This window comes from Aquarana catesbeiana, linkage group LG04 (genome assembly GCF_042186555.1).
Source record: "Aquarana catesbeiana isolate 2022-GZ linkage group LG04, ASM4218655v1, whole genome shotgun sequence".
Classification (NCBI taxonomy): domain Eukaryota; kingdom Metazoa; phylum Chordata; class Amphibia; order Anura; family Ranidae; genus Aquarana; species Aquarana catesbeiana.
Genome location: NC_133327.1, coordinates 373,471,285 through 373,491,119, shown reverse-complemented (window position 1 = coordinate 373,491,119; position 19,835 = coordinate 373,471,285). Strand labels below are relative to the sequence as shown.

The window sequence follows — 19,835 nt, the reverse complement described above, 5'->3', positions numbered from 1 at the left end:
TAACTGCTGGCAATAATCACATGAAAAATTATCCAAGTTGATCGATCGATCAGCTTGGGTACAGTCAGCCTGCCCATACATTCGAATTTCAGCTGGTCCCTGCTGAACCAGTCAAGATTCAAACCGTCTATGGCCAACTTACCTCCAAACATCCTGGTCACCCCTCTGTACTCCACTGCTCAAGGCAGCAATAATCCCCCTGTGCTTCCCATGTACACCGCAGTATACAGCCCCAGAGTGAATATCCATCATAATGCTTGCAGTGGCATGCGCTCATTGGTCAGGGCAACCACATGATCGTGCCGACCAATGAAAAGCACTTCTTTCTTCTGAGAAAACTTATCAGAAGTTGTCTCAGATGCGCTTCTTATTGGTTAGCACGGACATGCAGCTGCATTGACCAATGAGCGCTTGCCTTTGTGGGCATTATGATGGGTACTCACTCCAGGACTGGGTATTGAAGTGTAAGGTGTACCGACCACAATAGCGGCATCATTGCCACTATGTGCAGAGGGGTGGCCAGGATATTTGGAGTTAGTTCACCTTTTTTTGTGAAAAGTTGAACTTACCCTTTAAAAAAAGAAGCAGTCACAATTGACATTGTGTGAACATATAACAACCAACAACTTAACTTAAGTGGTTCTAAAGTCTTTCTTTACCTTAATGCGTTAACTGCATTAAGGTTGAAAACACCCAATTATATTTCCTAGTCTCCCCTGTCCCTAAACACTAAACTGCCTCCTGACACAGCTACAGGGCTGTCTCTGCTGCAGCACCATTGCCCCCCTCACTTCCTGGTCTCACAGGAGTCACTGAGGTCAGTTAGTCAAACTCCTTAGAGGAGGGACGGGGTGGGGGAACATGGCTTACTGGCACTATGTGTTTATGGACACACAAAACTCACCTCAGGAGCGCACATGCATGGGTACCTTCATAGCACCCGGCTTGCTAAGGAGGCACCCAGAGCATGAAGGTGAAAGACTACCAGAAGAGCAGAAGATGGTTCTCTGTGTAGTATCGATGCACAGAGCAGGTAAGTATGACCTCTCTTTTATTTGAAAAAAAATAGAGTTTAATATATCACTTTAAGGTTGCAATACTCCTCCTGGCTCCTACAATTCAGCATTCAGTACTAGAACGATCGAATGTCATGCCTAAGCGCTATCACTTGGAGCACAGAAATTTGTGTGATTAACACTATGGAGTCTATTTATAAATGTTCTCCCACAAGATTCACACAATTTCCACCCAAAATTTGCACAATGTCTAATTGGATTCCATTGGATACTTTGTGAAAGTTGTGCAAGACTTCTGTGAAAGCATTTAATAATAGACCACTATGTAACTTGATTTTCAGAAATTTGATGGGTCCATAGGACTATGTGGGCATTGGGCAGTGAGTAGTGTTGAAAAGATAAGAATAGGCATTTTATAATGCGTATCCAAAATATTTTTATTGTATCTCCTGCCTCGGCTTGCAATGACTATGTTTTAAATATGGGGAGCTGCTAACACCGACCTTTGATACACCCAAAATATGTTAATATCCCATTGTTCTGATATTTCATAAAAAATGTTTGTGCTGCTCTATCCTATATGATGATAGATGATGAAGACAACAGTGATAACATGCTTACACCACAAAATAAAATGCCTAATACATAGCAAAATTAGCAATAATCCAAATGAATATTACGGTGAAAAAAATATATACATATGCTCTTTGTTCACTCCGAATCCAATTCCCACGGTGTTAGTGAATGCCCACAAAAAAAGCGAAAATGCAAAACAAAATAAATCACATTAAAGTGATCTTCGTGTACTGTGCCTTTAAATAAATTGTTCCTTGTGAAAATATTCTCCTGTGTTTCTTTTCCTTGTCCAGTGTGATATATCTATATCTTTCGCCCTCCAGATTCCACCTCGTGCTCCTTATGCCACCACCACTACTATGTACTCATCATATTTTTCTTACCTTTTATGGGTCAAACCAAGCATGTAGGCAGCGCTCCTTTAAATCATTCCTCTAGAACCGCCAGGCACTCTCCTCCATCTAATTACCTCAGAGTATTCAAATATCCCAGATAAAAAAACAATAAAAATACTACAGTTTATTACCTTTTTCTTATTGGTTAAACCTCATACCTCTAAAGTGCACACACCAATAAAACATAGACAGCATGCATTATTAAACCTTTCCGGGGTGGAATTAATTGGTTACCTCCTTTCGGCGTACGTCCCATATACAGGAAGTAATGCATGAGGAAGTGACATCACAACGTATAACCCCCCGCCCAACATGTTTCGTATGGCCTGACGTCATCAGGAATGGACCTTTGATTTTCCTTAACAATCCAGTACTGAGTGGCTTTCAATGACTATTATTATGAGGCTTACTAATACAAGATTTATATTTTCCTCTAATGAGCAGGGCCCCCTGATTCTTTCTGTATTTAATTGTATTTTATCTGTACTGTCTGCCCTCATGTTGTAAAGTGCTGCACAAACTGTTGGTGCTATTTAAATACCATATTATAATAGTAATAATTTGCCACTTATTTAGTTTTACTTTTGTATCTAAGGCTAAAACTTCAGTTTGTGTCCAAGGGTCAAAGGTCCCCTGAAGTAGACACTCTACTTTCTGAAGCAACTGCGACACTTCATGTGACCTGTAACATCCTGTCACAAGCTCAAGAGCCAGCTCTACAAGGAATAAGTAGAGCTAAGTAAGAGGTCAAATAAATACATCTTCCCTAAGTCTGCCTGTTTATTCATAAGAGTGACTAGTCAGAGTTTTTTTTATGAAGTTTCAGCCTTTCTCAAACTATTTACTCCAGAAGAGCCCATGAAATAGTTTTCAGGTCTCAAGGAACTTTCTAAAATTAACTAAAGTGGGACTAAACCCTTCTATTCTTTACAGTCAAGGAAGCCATCTTGACCCTTTTTGATCGGCATAATGGTGCACATGTGATCAGCTATGACACCAGCCATTTAATGGTTTGACAGTTTGGTTAGCGTTAACTTTCAACTATCATTCAACCATTTCTTGAATGTAACTGTTTTGAGAAACAGTAAAAACGGTGGGTTTAGTTTTGCTTTAAACGAAGATTCGGGGGAAGAATGCCCTTTATATTTGTGGTCAGGGAAGAATGCCCCATGGTGGTCAAAACTGCATTCCTACAGACAGCCAGAAAGATCATTGGTGTCATACAGCTAGCTTTGCTGAGTGTTGTTCAACCTAGAACAATACAGGCATCATTAGAAGCGAAGGTCAAACAGCCACTGCTCATATAATTTCTAGCAACTCTGGAGGAACCATAGGGTTCCATCAAAACCCAGTTAAAAATGGCTGATCTATTTCATATCTTGATTTGATTTTAATTTCATATTTTGAGTTATTTATGGTAGTTTTATATCCTTAAATATATGCCCTATAACATATGGTGCTTGTACCCAAACACCACAAGTTTGATCTTGATCAACGCTCTGGTTGTTCTACAAAGACATTAAATTTTATGCATTCTCACACTATGGCTAACACATAGTCCCCATTCAAGTGAACACCCAAAAGTGCTACTGCGGTTTTTAACACCTTGCTTGTTTTGGTTACTGAATACAAGATGTGCTTTTCCATTATGTGCCCTTATTGCGTTATTAACGATGCAAGATTCTGTGCTGGTTATAGAAATAATTTTTATTTATATATAGATAATATCCTTTGATATAAACTAGTTCTTACAATAAATCATTTTAAATTCTTTGATGATTCTATAGACCAGGGGTCTTCAAACTTTCTAAGCAAAGGGCCAGTTTACTGTCCTTCATACTTTAGGGGGGCCAAACTGTGGCCATTGGGAGTAGAAATTGTCCTGGTATCAGTGGGAGTAAACAATGCACCTTTGGTAATAATGGGAGGAATAACTCCCACGTATTTGGTGTCAGTAGGAGGGATAGCGTCCCATCGTTGCTGTCAGTGGGAAGAATAGTGCCCCATCATTTACCTGTTTGCAAAATTCGGTCTTTTTAAATTTTTTTAACAAAAAATAAAAACCACAGAGGTGATCAAATACCACCAAAAGAAAGCTCTATTTGTGGGAAAAAAAATTATAAAAATGTAATTTGGGTACAGTGTTGTATGACCGTGCAATTGTCATTCAAAGCGCGTCAGCGCTGAATGCTGAAAATTGGTCTGGACAGGAGGGGGGTTTAAGTGCCCAGTAAGCAAGTGGTTAAGGGATATTGCCACATCGTTGTTTTCAATGGGAGAAATAGAGCCCCGATGTTGATGTCAGTAGCAGGAATTATGCCTCATTGTTGGCATCAGTGTGAGGAATTATGTCTTTTATCAGTGGGAGGAAAAGTGCCCCATGGGCCAAATAAAGGCGAGCAAAGGGCCGCATCTGGCCCCCCGGGCTGCAGTTTGGAGACCACTGCTATAGACAAATATAGAGTGGCTAGTTGCTTATAAGAATTATCTTAAAAATGTTACTGTTTATGAAGTAGTGAATTTGACATTCACCAAACATTCACTGTAGGTGTATATTTCTTACAATGATTGATTTGCCTGCATGTTTGGTGAATGAGACATTCACAGTTTTATAAATATGCAAGCAATGTAGCCTATAGGAAAATGCTTCGTATTTTGAAAAAGAATAGTACATTGTTGAATGATCTACTATAATATTTTGTGATCATTGCATAGCATAGTATTTTCAAATATATAAAAAAGTCAGTAACTCTTTATGACTACAAAGTTGATACTATTCCCTCAAGGTTGACTGGATTTTTTGTTCTCTGCACTACATTTAATTTCTATGCTATACACGCTTGAGACTGAAGAGGTCCATCAGTTGTGTCTCACTTCAAAGATCTATGATTCACGCTGTTTTTTTTTTTTTTCTTTTTGTTTTTTTTCATATCGCACATGGTGTGAACAGGGAGTTATGTGACTCATCATGCAGCAACATGACGTGAGAGGCATAGAATAGTATTCATAAAAACAGAAGTAAAGTACTCAGGGTTCATTTACTAAAGGCAAATAGGCTGTTCACTGGCTTCTATCTTCTAATCATGTGCAAGCAAAAATGCAGTTTTTCTTTCCCTTTATGTAATTGGGTATTCTTTGCAAAATGAAACTTCACATATACTAGGCTCTAGGGGAAATTCTGTTGCAATGTACAATTTCTCTTGCAAAATGAAGAAACTATTTAGTAAATCAACTCTAAATAGTTGACCATATGCTATATTTTTAATCTAATGGAAGTGTCATTCCCTGGAGTTTTTCTAGTGTTGGTCTAAATATTAGACGTGTGTACACTGAATTCCTGATAACATCATTTGACAGAGATATTGTAGAAATAGGTATCAATTATCATTGTGATAAGACCTCATGAGGTGTCTTGAGATTCCAGTCCCTGATTAAGTGATTATTTAAAACATTTTGTAAAATTTGTAAAAATTTGCAAAACTAAACACTTTTAATAAATACACTTTTATGAAAGAAAAAAAACTGTCATATCAAGCCCAACCCCAGACAAATCCCTTTTTTTTTGCTTTGGATGGTAATGGCAAGGAATGAAACTTCTGCCAGGTTTTTATAAAAAAAAATAATTTTCTTTGGGTCACAAACAGCAATAGAAAATATGGGAACATTGGGGTTGATTTACTGAAGGAAAATAGGCTGTTCACTTGTATATACAACCAGTGCAGTACTCATATTAGAAAATGCACATGAAAAACCATACACATGATAGTGCTTATTATCATCATTGTCATATAAAGCTGAAATGACAATAGAAGTGCTTAGGAGTGAATATATGATAAATATATATGAGCTTATACAAAAAAAAAAATCACGTACGAAAATTGTAATGTATCCAGAAATGTGTTCAGAAGACAAAAATAAAGAAAAAGTCCTACATGCCATGATAAAAAAGCTTCATTGATAGCCAAGGTGACACCTCTCACTCTTATGCAAGGCTTACTGGAACACTTGTGACCCTCACATAAGAGTGGTCAAAATGCGCTCATTATCTCAATGGATCATCCTCCAAGAAAAGGGAATAATCTTCACATAATGCCCAGAGATGGTAAATGGCCAAGCAACAACCTCCTCTGCCATAATCTTCTCTTCCAGAAACAAAGTTGGCAACCAGCTGATAGCACATGCATGGGAGCGTGTGTGCGTGGCTCCACCCTACGCGTTTTGTCATATGTGGTGTCATTAGGTGCTGTTCACTTTGCAGGGAAATTTTCTCTTATTTTAGTGAATGAGATGAAAAAGAGTATAACCCATTTGCCTTTAGTAAATCAACCCCATTGTTTCTAAACAAAACTTGCTTTATCTAAAGCAAACAAAAAGTGCTTGGCCTAAAACTATTAAAGGAGAAGTCCAACCTGAGCTCATTCGACTGGGCTTCTCCTATGGGTCACAGGAGTGCAATTTGTTTTGCACTCGTGTGACCCATTTTCAGCAGAGAACGGTCTGAAGTCCGCTCTCTGCTGACGTCACAGAGATCAGTCCAGGCACCGGGTCATCCTGACTCTGGGAATCTGGATCCGCCAGGTGCCTGGACTGATGGCCGTCTCAGCCTGTCAGCGAGCCGCTGACAGGCTGAGACAGCCGCTCCCCGCCCCTCCAGAGCTCAGCGCTCCAGTGAACCTGGAGGAGCAGAGCAGGAGAGCTGCTGATTGGCAGGCAGCAGATCTCAGGGAGCTGAGAGAACCGAACCATCGAACATCACCGTCGGTGATGTTCGATGGTTCGGTTCTCAGTGCAGAGGCGGCAGAGGACAGATGCAGCATCTGACCAATGCTGCATCCACCTAGGTAAGTATGATTATGGGAAAAAAAAACCTCCCATACTTCTCTTTTAAGAAACATAGAACACAACTATCCATAACAAAGACAAGATGCTAAGTAAACTAGTGTATGGTGGCCAGGTACATGACCACATTGTACAATGTATACACTTGGCCTTGACCAAGTAACCAGGGCTTAATATTTGAAAACTGTGGAGGAATGACCATTAGTGGGTAGATGCTTATGTCTGTAAGTACGCTTATTGAATTAATACACATCTCTAACAATGTTAATTCATAATATTTAATTTTTTTTGTAAGTGAAAAACATTGATAAATGCATTTTCTGAGAGGTGTCTCATACCTTCCTTGTGTCTCCTTTCCGCCTCCACTGTAGAGACTATTTTTATGAGAAGAGACCATTTTTATAATAAGAAATGTACATTTATGTTACAGTTTCTTCCTGGGTCTCTACATTTCATGATAGCATCAAGAACTCAGTGAAACATCTATAGCTTTGATGTTAAAAGAACACAGTTCAGTAAGTGTAGAAGATTTAGTTTTTTTAAGGACAACATAATACACACTAGTAACCTAGCAGGAGCTCTTTGAGGAGAGAGTTGCTGTAGTCAGAATGCTGTTCCTATCATTAACAGCTGGAAATGCAGCACCCAGGTCACAGAGGCTTTGAAAAAGGTGTACTGTAATAAAAATGAACATGAATGGGAACATGAATATGTCATGAGTATCTTGCCAAGCAAGCAAATATTTTCTCAGTATGGAAAATAATTGATGGAACAGAAAAGGGATATATACTGTATAAATGAGCAAAAGTATGGTCGTTAGTTTTATATGATGAATACAGAAGTACATATCAGCATTGGCAAATGTAAACGTGTTCATGGTAACAATGTGTGGCTTCTTCTTTTAATGCTCAATAGCAATTTTTGTAGTAAGTTGGTGTTTACAGTGGCAATGGGGGTTATTTACTAAAGGCAAATCCACTTTGCACTACAAGTGCACTTTCAGTGCAGTTTCATGTGCACGTTTAAGTGTTGGAATCGTCTAAGGTTATTAGTGGTGTACCCCAAGGTTCAGTGCTGGGACCCTTACTCTTTCATATATTTATAAATGATATAGAACTTGGGATTAAAGGTACCATTTTGGTGCTCGCAGATGACACCAAGCTATGCAGTGGAATAACATCCTTACATGATATCTCCAACCTACAAACTGACCTTAATGCAACTGGGCAACTATGTGACAAATGAGGTGTGTTGTTGATAAATGTAAAGCTTTGCACATGGGGGCTAAAAACATGCATGCATCATACATTCTAATAAGAGAACAGCTGAATTAGTCTATGGTTGAGAAGGATCTGAGTGTTCTAGTAGAGCAGGTAGTAGAGCATAGACTTAAATAATAGCATGCAATACCAAGCTGCAGTTTCTAAAGCTAGCAAACTACTTTTTTTAGATTAAAAGATGTATAGACCCCAGAGAGACATCATTTTGCCCCTGTACAAATAATTAGTAATACCTCATCTAGAATATTCGGTTTTGGGCACCAGTTCACAAAAGAGATATCAGTGAACTGGAGAAAGTACAGAGAAGGGTAACCAAGCTGATAAGAGGCATGGAGGAGCTCAGCTATGAGTAAAGAATAGATTAGCTGAACTGAATTTATTCTCTTTTGAGAAGAGGAGATTAAGGGGGGATATTATCAACATGTATAAATAAATAAGTGGTTCATGTAGTGAACTTGGTGTTGAGTTATTCATTTTACAGGGGACAACGGGGGGACTCTTTATGTCTCGAGAAAATGAGATTTAACCTCCACTTGCGGAAAGCTTCTTCACAGGAAGAACTGTGAAAATGTGGAATAGACTCCATGAAAAATGAGTTCTGTCCAACTCAGTAGATTGTATGAAAACAGAGCTGGATGAATTCCTAATATTTATAGGTAATAACACCAGGGGCAGCTGATCCAGGGAATATCCAATTGCCTCCTACTGGATCCTTTAAGATTTTTTTTTCCTGTTGGAGCAAGTTGGATCATGCTCTATTGTTTTTTTGCCTTCCTATGGTTTAACTGTAGGTATAGGATTGTGTATATGGAGGTTTCTATTACTTAGTTTTTTTGTCTATTGGTTCGACTAGGCCTTGTATCTTTTTTAAAGCTATGTAACTATAAGAAATTAGTTTAAAAATTATGATATAATTGGCTTAAAGTCAGGACCTTAAGTTGAAGGGATAAATTAAGTGTTATGATTGGGTTAGTTCAAAGGCTAAGTTCCACTTTTCCAGAAAATAACCTATACTGTACAGTCAAGGAGCCCCAGTAGATGTTAAAAAAACCTTGCAGCTTTGTAAGATGTTCATTCACTTTATTACCATACCTGTGGGCTATTCAGGTTCCCTCAGACGCCTGGTCCAAAAACTCACAGTTAGCAATCACCCCAACCATTCGATTTCACTCCTGTACAGCCGGGAGTGAGCATCCAATGGACTACATTTACAGTATTTCTTTCAGGGACTTTTATAATGTCATCAATTTACACAGTGCTTTACATATATATTATGTATTCACATCAGTCCCTGCCCTCAAGGAGCTTACAATCTAAATTCCTTTACTTACATTCATACATACACATAGTCCACTGGATGGACCTTTTTTTAACCAGACTAACTATGTAACATACTAGAGCCAATTTAGACAGAATCCAATTAACCTACCAGCATGTCTTTGGAGTATGGGAGTAAACACATGCAAACTCCATGCAGGTAGTGCCGTGGTTGGGATTCAAACTGGCAACCTTAGTGCTGCTAGGTGGGAGTGCTAACAACATAGCCACTGTGCTGTTTTTAACAAGTTTCATGACTCCACATGGGTCTACAGGTATAACAATAACATTTATGAACATTTTACAAAGCTGCATCATTTATTAATACCTACCGAGGCCTCCCGACTGCATAGGCTATTTTTCGGGAAAAGGTGAAGTTAGCCTTTAAGTCAAAGTAATTGTAAAGTCTTATTTTTTTAAATAAACATGTCATACTTACTTGCCCTGTGCAGTGGATTTGCACAGAGCAGCCCAGATTCTCCTCTTCTCTGGTCTTTCTTCAGCTCTCCTGGCCCCTCCCTCCTGTTCAGTGCCCCCACAGCAAGCAGCTTGCTATTGGGGGCACCCAAGCTAAGTCACAGCTCCCTGTGTCTATTCAGACACAGAGCCCTGGTTTGGCCCCACCCCCTCTCTCTCCTGATTGGCTAACTGACTTTGATTGACAGCAGCAGGCACCAATGGCGCCGCTGCTGTGTCTCTGCCAATCAGAAGGATGGCCAAGGCACTCGTGGACATCGCTGGATAGAGATGGGGCTCAGGTAAGTATTAGAGGGTGCTGGGGCGGCTGCTGCATACAGAAGGTTTTTTTATCTTAATGCATAGAATGCATTAAGATAAAAAAAAACCTTCTGACTTTACAACCACTTTAAGGATTAAAGGATATGATCACGTGTGTAGCACCATGGCAACTAGAAACCAAACAGAGGCTAAGATGACAGCTTCCTTGTCTGTAAAGAAAAGGGAGGTTTAGTTCTGCTTTGTGTTAAAGCTTCAGGAAAGGAAAAGGGTAAAGTGCTAGGGAAAGCATACAAGTTAGAGATAATTGGGGGCATGGGTGTTTACAATAAAACTATTATTTGTTTTTGTGCCAGAACACAGAGAAATTGTACTTAGGTGGGTTCCCAAAATCTAACATACCCTGAGGATGGTTTGGAACAAATGTGTAATTTCTCTGTAATTTGTTACATTTCAGTTATTAACCACTTTACCTTCGGAGGGTTTTACCCCCTTCATGACCAGGGCATTTTTTGTTATTCAGAACTGTGCTACTTTAGCTGGCAATTGCGCGGTCATGCAACACTGTACTCATATTATATTTGTATAATTTTTTCACACAAATAGAGCTTTACTTTGATGGTATTTGATCACCGCTCATTTTTTTTTTTTTTTTCATTATATAAATGAAAAAATGCTGAACATTTTGAAAAAAAATACAATGTTTTCTACTTTCTGTTATAAAACATATCCAATAAAATAAAATTTCTTCATAAATTAAGGCCAAAATGTAGTTTGCTACATGTGTTTGGTAAAAACCAAGCTGCATTTTTTGGGACACTATACTATTAGGGACACTACTATAGTTCTGTTCGGAATCAAGATACTAATCTGTACAGACACTATGCTAGTAATGGTGGTGATCAGTAACTTATAGTGTGACTGTGATAGTGTGGTGGACAATCTAGCGCTAACTGACACTGGCTGGGATGGACACTAACTGACACTGATGTCGCTAGTGACACTAATACAATGATCAGTAATAATACTGTACACAGTGACAGTGTGGATGACAAAAGTGATCAGGAGGGCAATCAAGGGGTTAACTGTGTGCCTAATAAGTATATGCAACTGTGTGTGGGTGTGCTGCTTTTACTCACAGATCTGGCTGGAGTCCCTCATTGCTTTCATTTCTGAACGGTAACTGAAAGCACAGAGAAATCCAGCCAGAATATGTGTGTTGTGGAATGAGGTAGATATTACAGCTTCTTCCCTTACCCCTAGATTTAAAACTCCAGGAATTATACAAATACCTACAATTTCAGTAGGGCCCATCCCACACTACAAGGGTTAGCTGCTAGTTCAGTCTAAAGCTGGGTACACACAGATCGAAATTCAACGAGTTCAGAAAGGACCAGCAGAGTCTCAATCTGTGTTTAGCCCTCCCTAATCGCCAATGTTTAGATCTGCTTCTGTCAGATGGACCCACTGGAATACCTTCTTGGATTAGCAACTTAAAGCCGATTGGTTTCAGTGGTGATCAGTATATTCTGACAATGGAGAGTCCCTACTGTCAGAATATAATGTTCCGGTAGAGAGGATTCCTGTATTCGCAGCGCTTGTGATCACTTGTGTAAATGCAGGAATTTTTTTTTTTTTTCATTCAGCATACTGGTTGAATGGAAAAAAAAAAACAAGTCGAGTGCACCCAGCTTTTGGCAGGCCATAGACGACGTGAATTTCTTTCCTGCAACCACGAGTTGCAGGAAAGAATATTGCAAGATTCCTCCATCAACACAGATAGTGCTGACAGGGGAATTCCTCCTGTCGAGCAATTGTCTGGGAGGGGAAAGCCGTCCCTGACAGGAGAAGACAGTGAATATTGTTAGTGGCTATAGCAGATATGCAAGTCCAGGAGGCTGGTTGTACCCAAGGTGATTGACCGATCAACTTGGTTCATTCAGACTGACCACACATGGATTGAATCTCGGCCAGTTCCTGCCAAATTGGCTGAGGTTCGAACTTTCTATGGCTGTCCTTAGGGTGCAGGAATAAGATATCATTTTTACTTTACTCTTTGCTCCTGTAGTCGCCCTCTATCTGTGCAACCACTCCCACAAAGCCTCCTCTGAAAGGCACTCTTGGCCACATTCACACGGCTGCCTCCTCCATGTACAATGCAAAGTTAATCGTCCTGCATTGTACGTGATGACACCGGAGGACTACCCAAAGCCAGGAGCGCAAGAGAGAGAATATGGAGAGTGTGCCAGAGCGAGCCTGCCAAAACAGGGCATAGGGTAATGCAGCTTCTTCAATTCACTAACCTTGACTAAAAGCGGTTGTCCACTCTTGATAAAAACAAATGCTGTAGCTGCTGACTTTTAATAAAAGGACACTTACCAGTCCAGGGATCCAGCGCTGCCCTTACCCGAGTTGATTCTTCAATTGGCTTCAGGTTCAAGCTCCAGCATCCTAACTGTGGGCATCCGGATATGCTACTTTTGGCTTCACTTTGTGAATGGTCCCACAGTCTTCTGGGTCCTGTGACATGTCCCAGAGGACTGCGGAGAGGGAGGGGAGGAAGGGGAGGGGGATAACTTCGGCTCGGATTGCCTAGGCGATCTGAGCAGAAGTGGGAGCGGGTACTTGTCAAAACTAGGTACCTGCTTCCCTCCAAAATGGTATGTGGTATGGAGGACTTAAAGTGGAACTTACCCTTTTGGGTGGTGGTCCGCTTTAATGCGCATTTAACCCTTGCAGAAAATGGGGGAAGGCATTGGATTTCGTCTAACTCACAGAGTTAGGCTTTGTAGCATTTAACCCTTGCAGAAAATGGGGGAAGGCATTGGATTTCGTCTAACTCACAGAGTTAGGCTTTGTAGCATTTAACCCTTGCAGGGCTTTGAGGGCGCTGCAAGGGTATTTTTTTTTTTTTTTCACAAATATCCTGGAGTTCAGCTTTAAGACTGTAAATAAGGATAAGGGCAGCTGCACCTTAGGTCATACCCTGTTTACACAATTTGTTCAGCCAATGCAAAAGTCATGCAGTCACTACCCACAAATGATATCTGTAGCTGTATATTAAAATATAAGCCCTGTATGTATAATATATTTCTATTCTGCATTTATCATTACAAGGCATGTGTACACGATACAAACCAACACTAAACAGACATGAAGTAGGAGGGAGTAAACTGTAAAAATATCAGGCCAAATATCTTTGGCCTGATATTTTTCCTTGTATAGGCATATTGTTTTTTTTTTTTTTGCTTTTTACAAATGATTAATTTTTAGCTATATGGCACATAGGTATGATTCGGTTTTCTATTATTTCTGTTCTACAATGTGAGATTGACTATAATTCATTGAAGGAGACTAAGGCTGGTGCAAGAATTTATTGTGACCCATGGTATAGCTGCTACTGTCTACTTATTCAAAATTCATTTTGAATTTAATTATATTGTTGCTGCTTCTTTGTTTGCAATCAGAACAGACAGCTTGCATTTCCCAGAGGTATTCATGTCTCTTTACGAATGCATTTTAGTAAAACAAAATTTCCAGTGGTTTGCATGCCTTGTCTTAGTAAAGGGGTAATCAATTCAATGAAATTCCCCCCTGGGAAACGTTTAGTCGGCAAAGCTAGGAGGCTAGTCCAACCTAGACTGAACTACACAGCTGTTCAGTCAGGATCCACAGCCCAAAAAGAAGCAACTGACAGTTTGGAGATATGACAAACAATGCATCTAGCATCAATCAAAAATAATTTGTAGCCCACTTAAGCCTGACACAATGGGAATTATACTGGATGGGTCTGCAGGTCTAATTATACTGCTGGTCTTCTCTTCATTACCAGATTTGTTCCCACATTTGTAGGGAGGCCTCAGAAATTAAATCAGTTTTGTTTAATGTAAGCTTCTATAATAATTGTATAAGCACTGTGTACTAAAGATGGGGGACTTAGGAAGGGTTGGAGGGTTAGAAAATGTAAAACTGCTTACTGCTTCATACCTGCTTAGGATTACAAGCATGTTTCCGGAACGAATTATGCTCGCAATCCAAGGTATTACTGTATATATGTTAATGCCAGGTGTAGTTTGAGCTACATCATACATAATTGGTATAATTGGCCCCTGTCCTAATATTCTGGTGCACCTACTGGTTTGAATACTTCTGATATTGTTTTTTAAGTGGAAGTGAAAGCTAATCATTTTTTAACTGTAACAGTTCTTAGCCCTATTGGCATACCTTCTAAATATTGCATTGCGGTTGATATCCTTGGCTCATCAGGTTCTATATAAGAAAATAAGTATGCATATAAGTAACAGTCTCTAGTTACTGTAATTGTGTTACTCCTATAACACGGCAAATGTTGCCATTTCTGGTGCCACCATAGCTCAGGGTTTGCACATGAGTCAGAACATTCATCAACATCAGTTTCTCTTTGCCTATAAAAGGGGGAATTCTGGTGAGGATATTTTACTAGCATTCTTAGTACTGTATGTGATCAAACTTCCTAGCAACAGCACAAAACTCTTAAAAGGCATTGGCCTTCAATGAGGACAGAGATTCAAAACGCAATTTAAAGAAAAACAGGACAGGAACACAGTTGAATCTTTTTATATGTTTTAGGCATAGTGGTTACACAAATGTCCCTTTTTCTGTATAAACAATACCTACAATTTCACATATTTGATCCTATACTTGTTGTGGTTATGATTCATTTTAACCTGTGGCCGCTCACATAGCAGGCATGGGCGTCCACAGAACTTTTCTCAGGGGGGGCATCATTTTAAGGTCACCCATGCTCCGCCCCCTTTCAACAGTGTCATGAAGGGGACGGGCTTAGCCACAACTCGCAAGTATTTATTTTTAAAGGGGAAACGGCAGACTTCAATCCAGGAATGTGCTATGTACAGGGTGCAGATTCCAGGCATGTGCTATGTACAGGGTGGAGATTCCAGGCATGTGCTATGTACAGGATGGAGATTCCAGGCATGTGCTATATACAGGGTGCAGATTCCAGGCATGTGCTATGTACAGGGTGCAGATTACAGGCATGTGCTATGTACAGGGTGCAGAATCCAGACGTGTGCTGTGCCAGTACGCATACCCAATCCTCCACCAGAGCCCCCCCCCCCCACAGAAGAGAATCGTCTATAACTCACAGTGGCAGGTCTCCTGGCATGGGCTTCTGTTGATACATGCTGCAGGCTTGAGAGGCTGTGTGGATAACTCGCTCCACCCCCTTCTCTGTTGTATCTCCAGAGCTGGGAGAGCAGGAAGGGTTTTGTGTGTGCTGACTCCCGATGCTAGAGGCCAGTGCTGGAGACGGCAAAAGCTCTGGATGATGAAAGGCCTGCTGGCTGCCGCCCACAGTGCAATTTTCCTTCCTGTGCCGGGTGCTGGTACATGGAGAGCGTTCTAGTGGCTGGCACCAGCTGACAGTCTGCGCGCTGCGCTCGGGTGAAAAACGCGTGCCTTGCCTGGGCACAACCTGTGCGCACGCCTATGGCGAACACCTTGCCAATCTCTGATCCACTTGCCCCTACCTGCAGACGCCCATGATAGCGAGTGAGCTTTAATGGCCACTTGCTGCACATATGCCTCCATGGGCAACAGAGGTTTCTGTGCCAAGAGCACACTCACTGAGCATTCCCAGCACAGTGACTGAGCTATCAAAGACAGTGCCTGGTCTCTAGTAATGATCAGGAGCTGATGAGTCCGACCTTGCTGACCTCGGAGAGTAGGAGCCCAAATAAAGGGACACCAACACTGGGTGGGTGACTGGGGTTAAAGTACAGCTGAAGGCAAAATTGTTTTTTAGTTTTTGGGTATCACCTCCTTTATTCTATCCAAAATGAAAAAATGTTTTGCCTATACTTCTAATCAAAGGTACAAATGCACCGTGATTAATAAAAAGAACCTGAGTGTTAAAACTTTAGGATAATTGGACTCTGATTGTATTCTTTGATTTTGTACCAATGGCTCCTGCTATTGTTCTTAAATCAGCGATCTTTTCCAGTGCAGTGCATAAAATGTGAACATTCACCTCATTCTTCTCCCTAGTGAAGTTTCGACAATATTAATCAATTCATTGATTGAATAATTAATTAAATACTTTATACTAAATTATGACTCAAGCTGCTTCGTTTGCCGTTAATCTGCAGTAGGAAAATTAGTTTCTCTTGCTAGTCAAGAAAAAATGTAATGAAAAACCTTAGTGTATATTTGTTAAATCTTTATTATTATTATGATCATTGTCAATGTTTAAACCATCCATTCAGTAAACCAAATCATTAATTTTTCAGGGTCTTTGCTGCTGTGGCAATTGAAGAAATGTGGTAAAGTCAAGTTACCATAGTTTAGGAAATATTGGTAAGTGACACTAATATTTCACTGATGATTTGATATGTTGATCTTTTTTTATGATGGTCTGAATTTCTTTGACAGTACAACTGACCCGATCAACACTTGAAGTAAGAGTAGGCGTTTAAAAACACATCATTACTGCTTGTATACAATGTAATCCTGTAGTTTGCTGAAAAATGTGTACATCTCATTAATGCATACGTTTGGCTAAAAGTGTCCCTTGTGCTTGTGCCGACTGTCATAGGTAAAATCCTCTGTCTTTTGCTCCCAACACGCCCATACCCCATGAATGGGGGCACATCTTTAATTTATCCACCCGTCATCCATTCATAGGTAGCTTTTTATTCATATAAGCTATTGTACAGCTTCTATGCATGGAGGATGGGGGCGGGAAGGGTGGGTATAGTCTAATGTTGATAAGTGCCCTTATCTCTCTTATCCCTCACAGAAGATTATGGCTGGGGGGTATAAAAGGGAGACAGAGGACAAAGGATTTAAACTATGACAGTTTGCACCAGTACAGGGGGCACTTTGGATTACATTAAAATACTGTCCCTTGTGCTGATTATTTTTTTTTTTTTAAGTTTTATTTAAACTTAAGGATTGTTCCACTTTCCAGATAGGAGGATGAGATGTTTACTGTTCATGCATTAAAGAGTTTGGAAAAATCACCTTGGCTCTTAAGATGCCCATAGACATGAACCCATTGCATATAGCAAATTTTAGCTATTAATCTCTTTAATACAACTCGCTATAGTAAAAAAATACATTACAGGGAGAAAAATACTGATGCAATAGGGACACAACAGCCAAAAGAAAACAAAAAGTTGCCTGTTGATCTTTTATCTATATATCTTATTTCTATATCACCCTTCAAAATACAAAGATACACATATCATTTACTTATTAAATACATTTGTAGTGCCAAAAATTGCATTCATACTGTTTACACTTATAATGCTAATGAGCAAATCCTTATACATATACATGCTATCTGCCACAAAGTGTGCTTCACTTTTTAATAGAGGGAGGAGAATTATGTCAAGAATGTTGTTCTTTTGATAATTTCATGGATGCTAAAGCTAAGTATGTAGCATATGACAAACCATTAGGGACTTTTTAAATACTGCAAACAGGAATTAATGTTAACCAACTGGAAAACCTGTCAGTTATCTCTGTTCTGGGTGTGTCTAGGCCCATTGCAGTATAAGTGGAACTTCACCCAAAAGGAGAAGCACACAAGACTTGCTGCTGGTCTGACCTGTGTTGTGATAACAGGACATGTAGTGAAATATGTATCCATGCTCTTTTTGAGTTTTAGACCATTGACTTAATGGAGTTGATGTACTAAAGGCAAATAGGCTATTAACTTTGAGAAGGGAAGTTGTACTTTGCAAGGGGATTTGGCCCAGAGCTGTAGCAAACCAACCCCAATGGTTCAGCTTACATATATATGGTTCCTATGTTGTATTTCAATTCTAAAACTGTCCAAAGTTGGTGGTCAGATTAGGCAGGAACCTGTCAGTGGCACTCTGCCATTAACCAAATCTTCCCAGAAGAATCTTATTGGTAATGTTTGGATAGTTGAGTAGTGTCAGTAGTCTCTGCCATGAATCAGATCTTCACGGCAGAACCTTGTTGGTCATATTTTGGATAGTTGAGTAGTATCAGTAGTTCTCTATGCTAGATCTTCATGAAAAAATCTAATCAGCCATGCTTTGGATTCTTGAATGATGTCAATGACCCTCTGCCTTGAATCAGATCTTCATGAGAGAGTTGGGCATGAAAACTCCAGAAAACTTTACTCTGATAAGCATTTTGAGTACAGTTCTTAGAGGATTTACCTTGTCTGTGCAGATGGCACTCTCAATAAATAAATAAATAAATAAATACAATTCTATTCTATTTATAATGCCATCAGACACAACTACAGCATCCAAACTTGGCAATATAACATGTTATTTATTTATAATAAACCATTTTTTTTTAGATATATGCAACCCAATTACTTTTACACTAAAAACCCACATACACAGTTGAAGTCATGCGGCAAAAGCCCACTGCTAGCACCCACACACAATTCTCATAGTAATATATTTTCCACCATGTTCTTCATGGTTTTGGCAGAACATTTTTTAGTCATTATATAAATGTATGTTATCCTAACAAAATGTTTTTGCATTTTATGATGAGCCATTTTTGACTTACAAGCTATTCATGATGTAATGAAGTTTTCGTCAGTTGTAGTCTTATTATGTGTGATAGTCATTGTCAGTACAGAGAGAGTCGATAGATAGATAAACAGACTATTGCGATGTGAAATTTTACAATTAGGTAATCGTATTTGTAAATACTTGTTAAGAGTGTGAGTGATGTTAGAAAAAAAAGACCAAGTGTTTCATCGAGTTAGTCCCATTTTTAATTTTAAAGGATAAGTTCATTTTTTGCAGCATGTTACATGTTACACCCATATTCAGGGTGTAACATGTAACATGTTACAATTGCACTGGACGCTGCAACCCCCCCCCCCATCCCCCATTTTGACAGCGAGCAGAGGATCACCTCCCCCGTTCGCTGTTGTAGTCTAAAATAAACGCTGCACCTACCCGACTGGGTCATTCATTTACAGTGTTCTATAAATAGGAAAACTATAAGTCCCAACAGCCTTTGAGGCTGTCGGCTTGTAGTTCTCAATGAACTACCAGGGCGCTGTTGATCACTCTAGGTAGTTCAGTGAACTTCCTGTCAGAATGTAAATACCTACCTGTATCGGAGGTACGGGCAGACAGCTCCACAGACAGTTTGCAGGATAGTAGCATTATACCCATGACCTGCTGATCGTGGATGCATTGCTTTACAGGTCCCTAACAAAAAAAAAACCAAAACATTACATGCATATTTTTTTACATGCAAATATGCATTTATTATTTTTTTGATAAAGGTAAACTTATCCTTAATTATTTTATTTATTTCTTTTGCCTTTTTTTGTCTATGTACGGATTTATGTTTATCCCAATCATGTTTGAATCCACTTACCATTGACTGACCCTCTGTTGCAAGTCTGTTCCAAGCACCAACTATTTGGTAAAATAATAATTTCTAAGGTTAATTTTAAACTTTCCTCCTGGAAGTTTGAGGTCATGTCTCCTTGTTCTCGATCTTCACATTTTGAAAATACTGCCATTCTGAAACTTGATCAAGGCTCCCAACTGTATTATTTGGAAGGAGTGTCCCCCTTTTAGATCCAAATGTGTCTGTTCATCTTTCTTCCCTTCCCTTGTCCCTTCTTTTGGTCCGATGTATTTACCTCTGTAAATATTTACTATTTA

General features: G+C 39.6%; 1 protein-coding gene across 6 annotated transcripts in view; it reads left to right on the top strand.

Annotated features, from left to right (window-relative positions):
* FYN (FYN proto-oncogene, Src family tyrosine kinase) overlaps positions 1-19,835 on the top strand; it is a 322,979-nt gene that overhangs the window by 163,342 nt on the left and 139,802 nt on the right. For 5 of the 6 annotated variants that reach the window (XM_073627103.1, XM_073627098.1, XM_073627100.1 and 2 more), the window contains one exon: positions 16,446-16,512. The exons of the other annotated variant lie outside the window; for it this stretch is intronic. The gene's annotated coding sequence lies outside the window, so the exon portion shown is untranslated. The remainder of the gene's footprint in view (positions 1-16,445; positions 16,513-19,835) is intronic. 6 annotated transcript variants of the gene reach the window in all.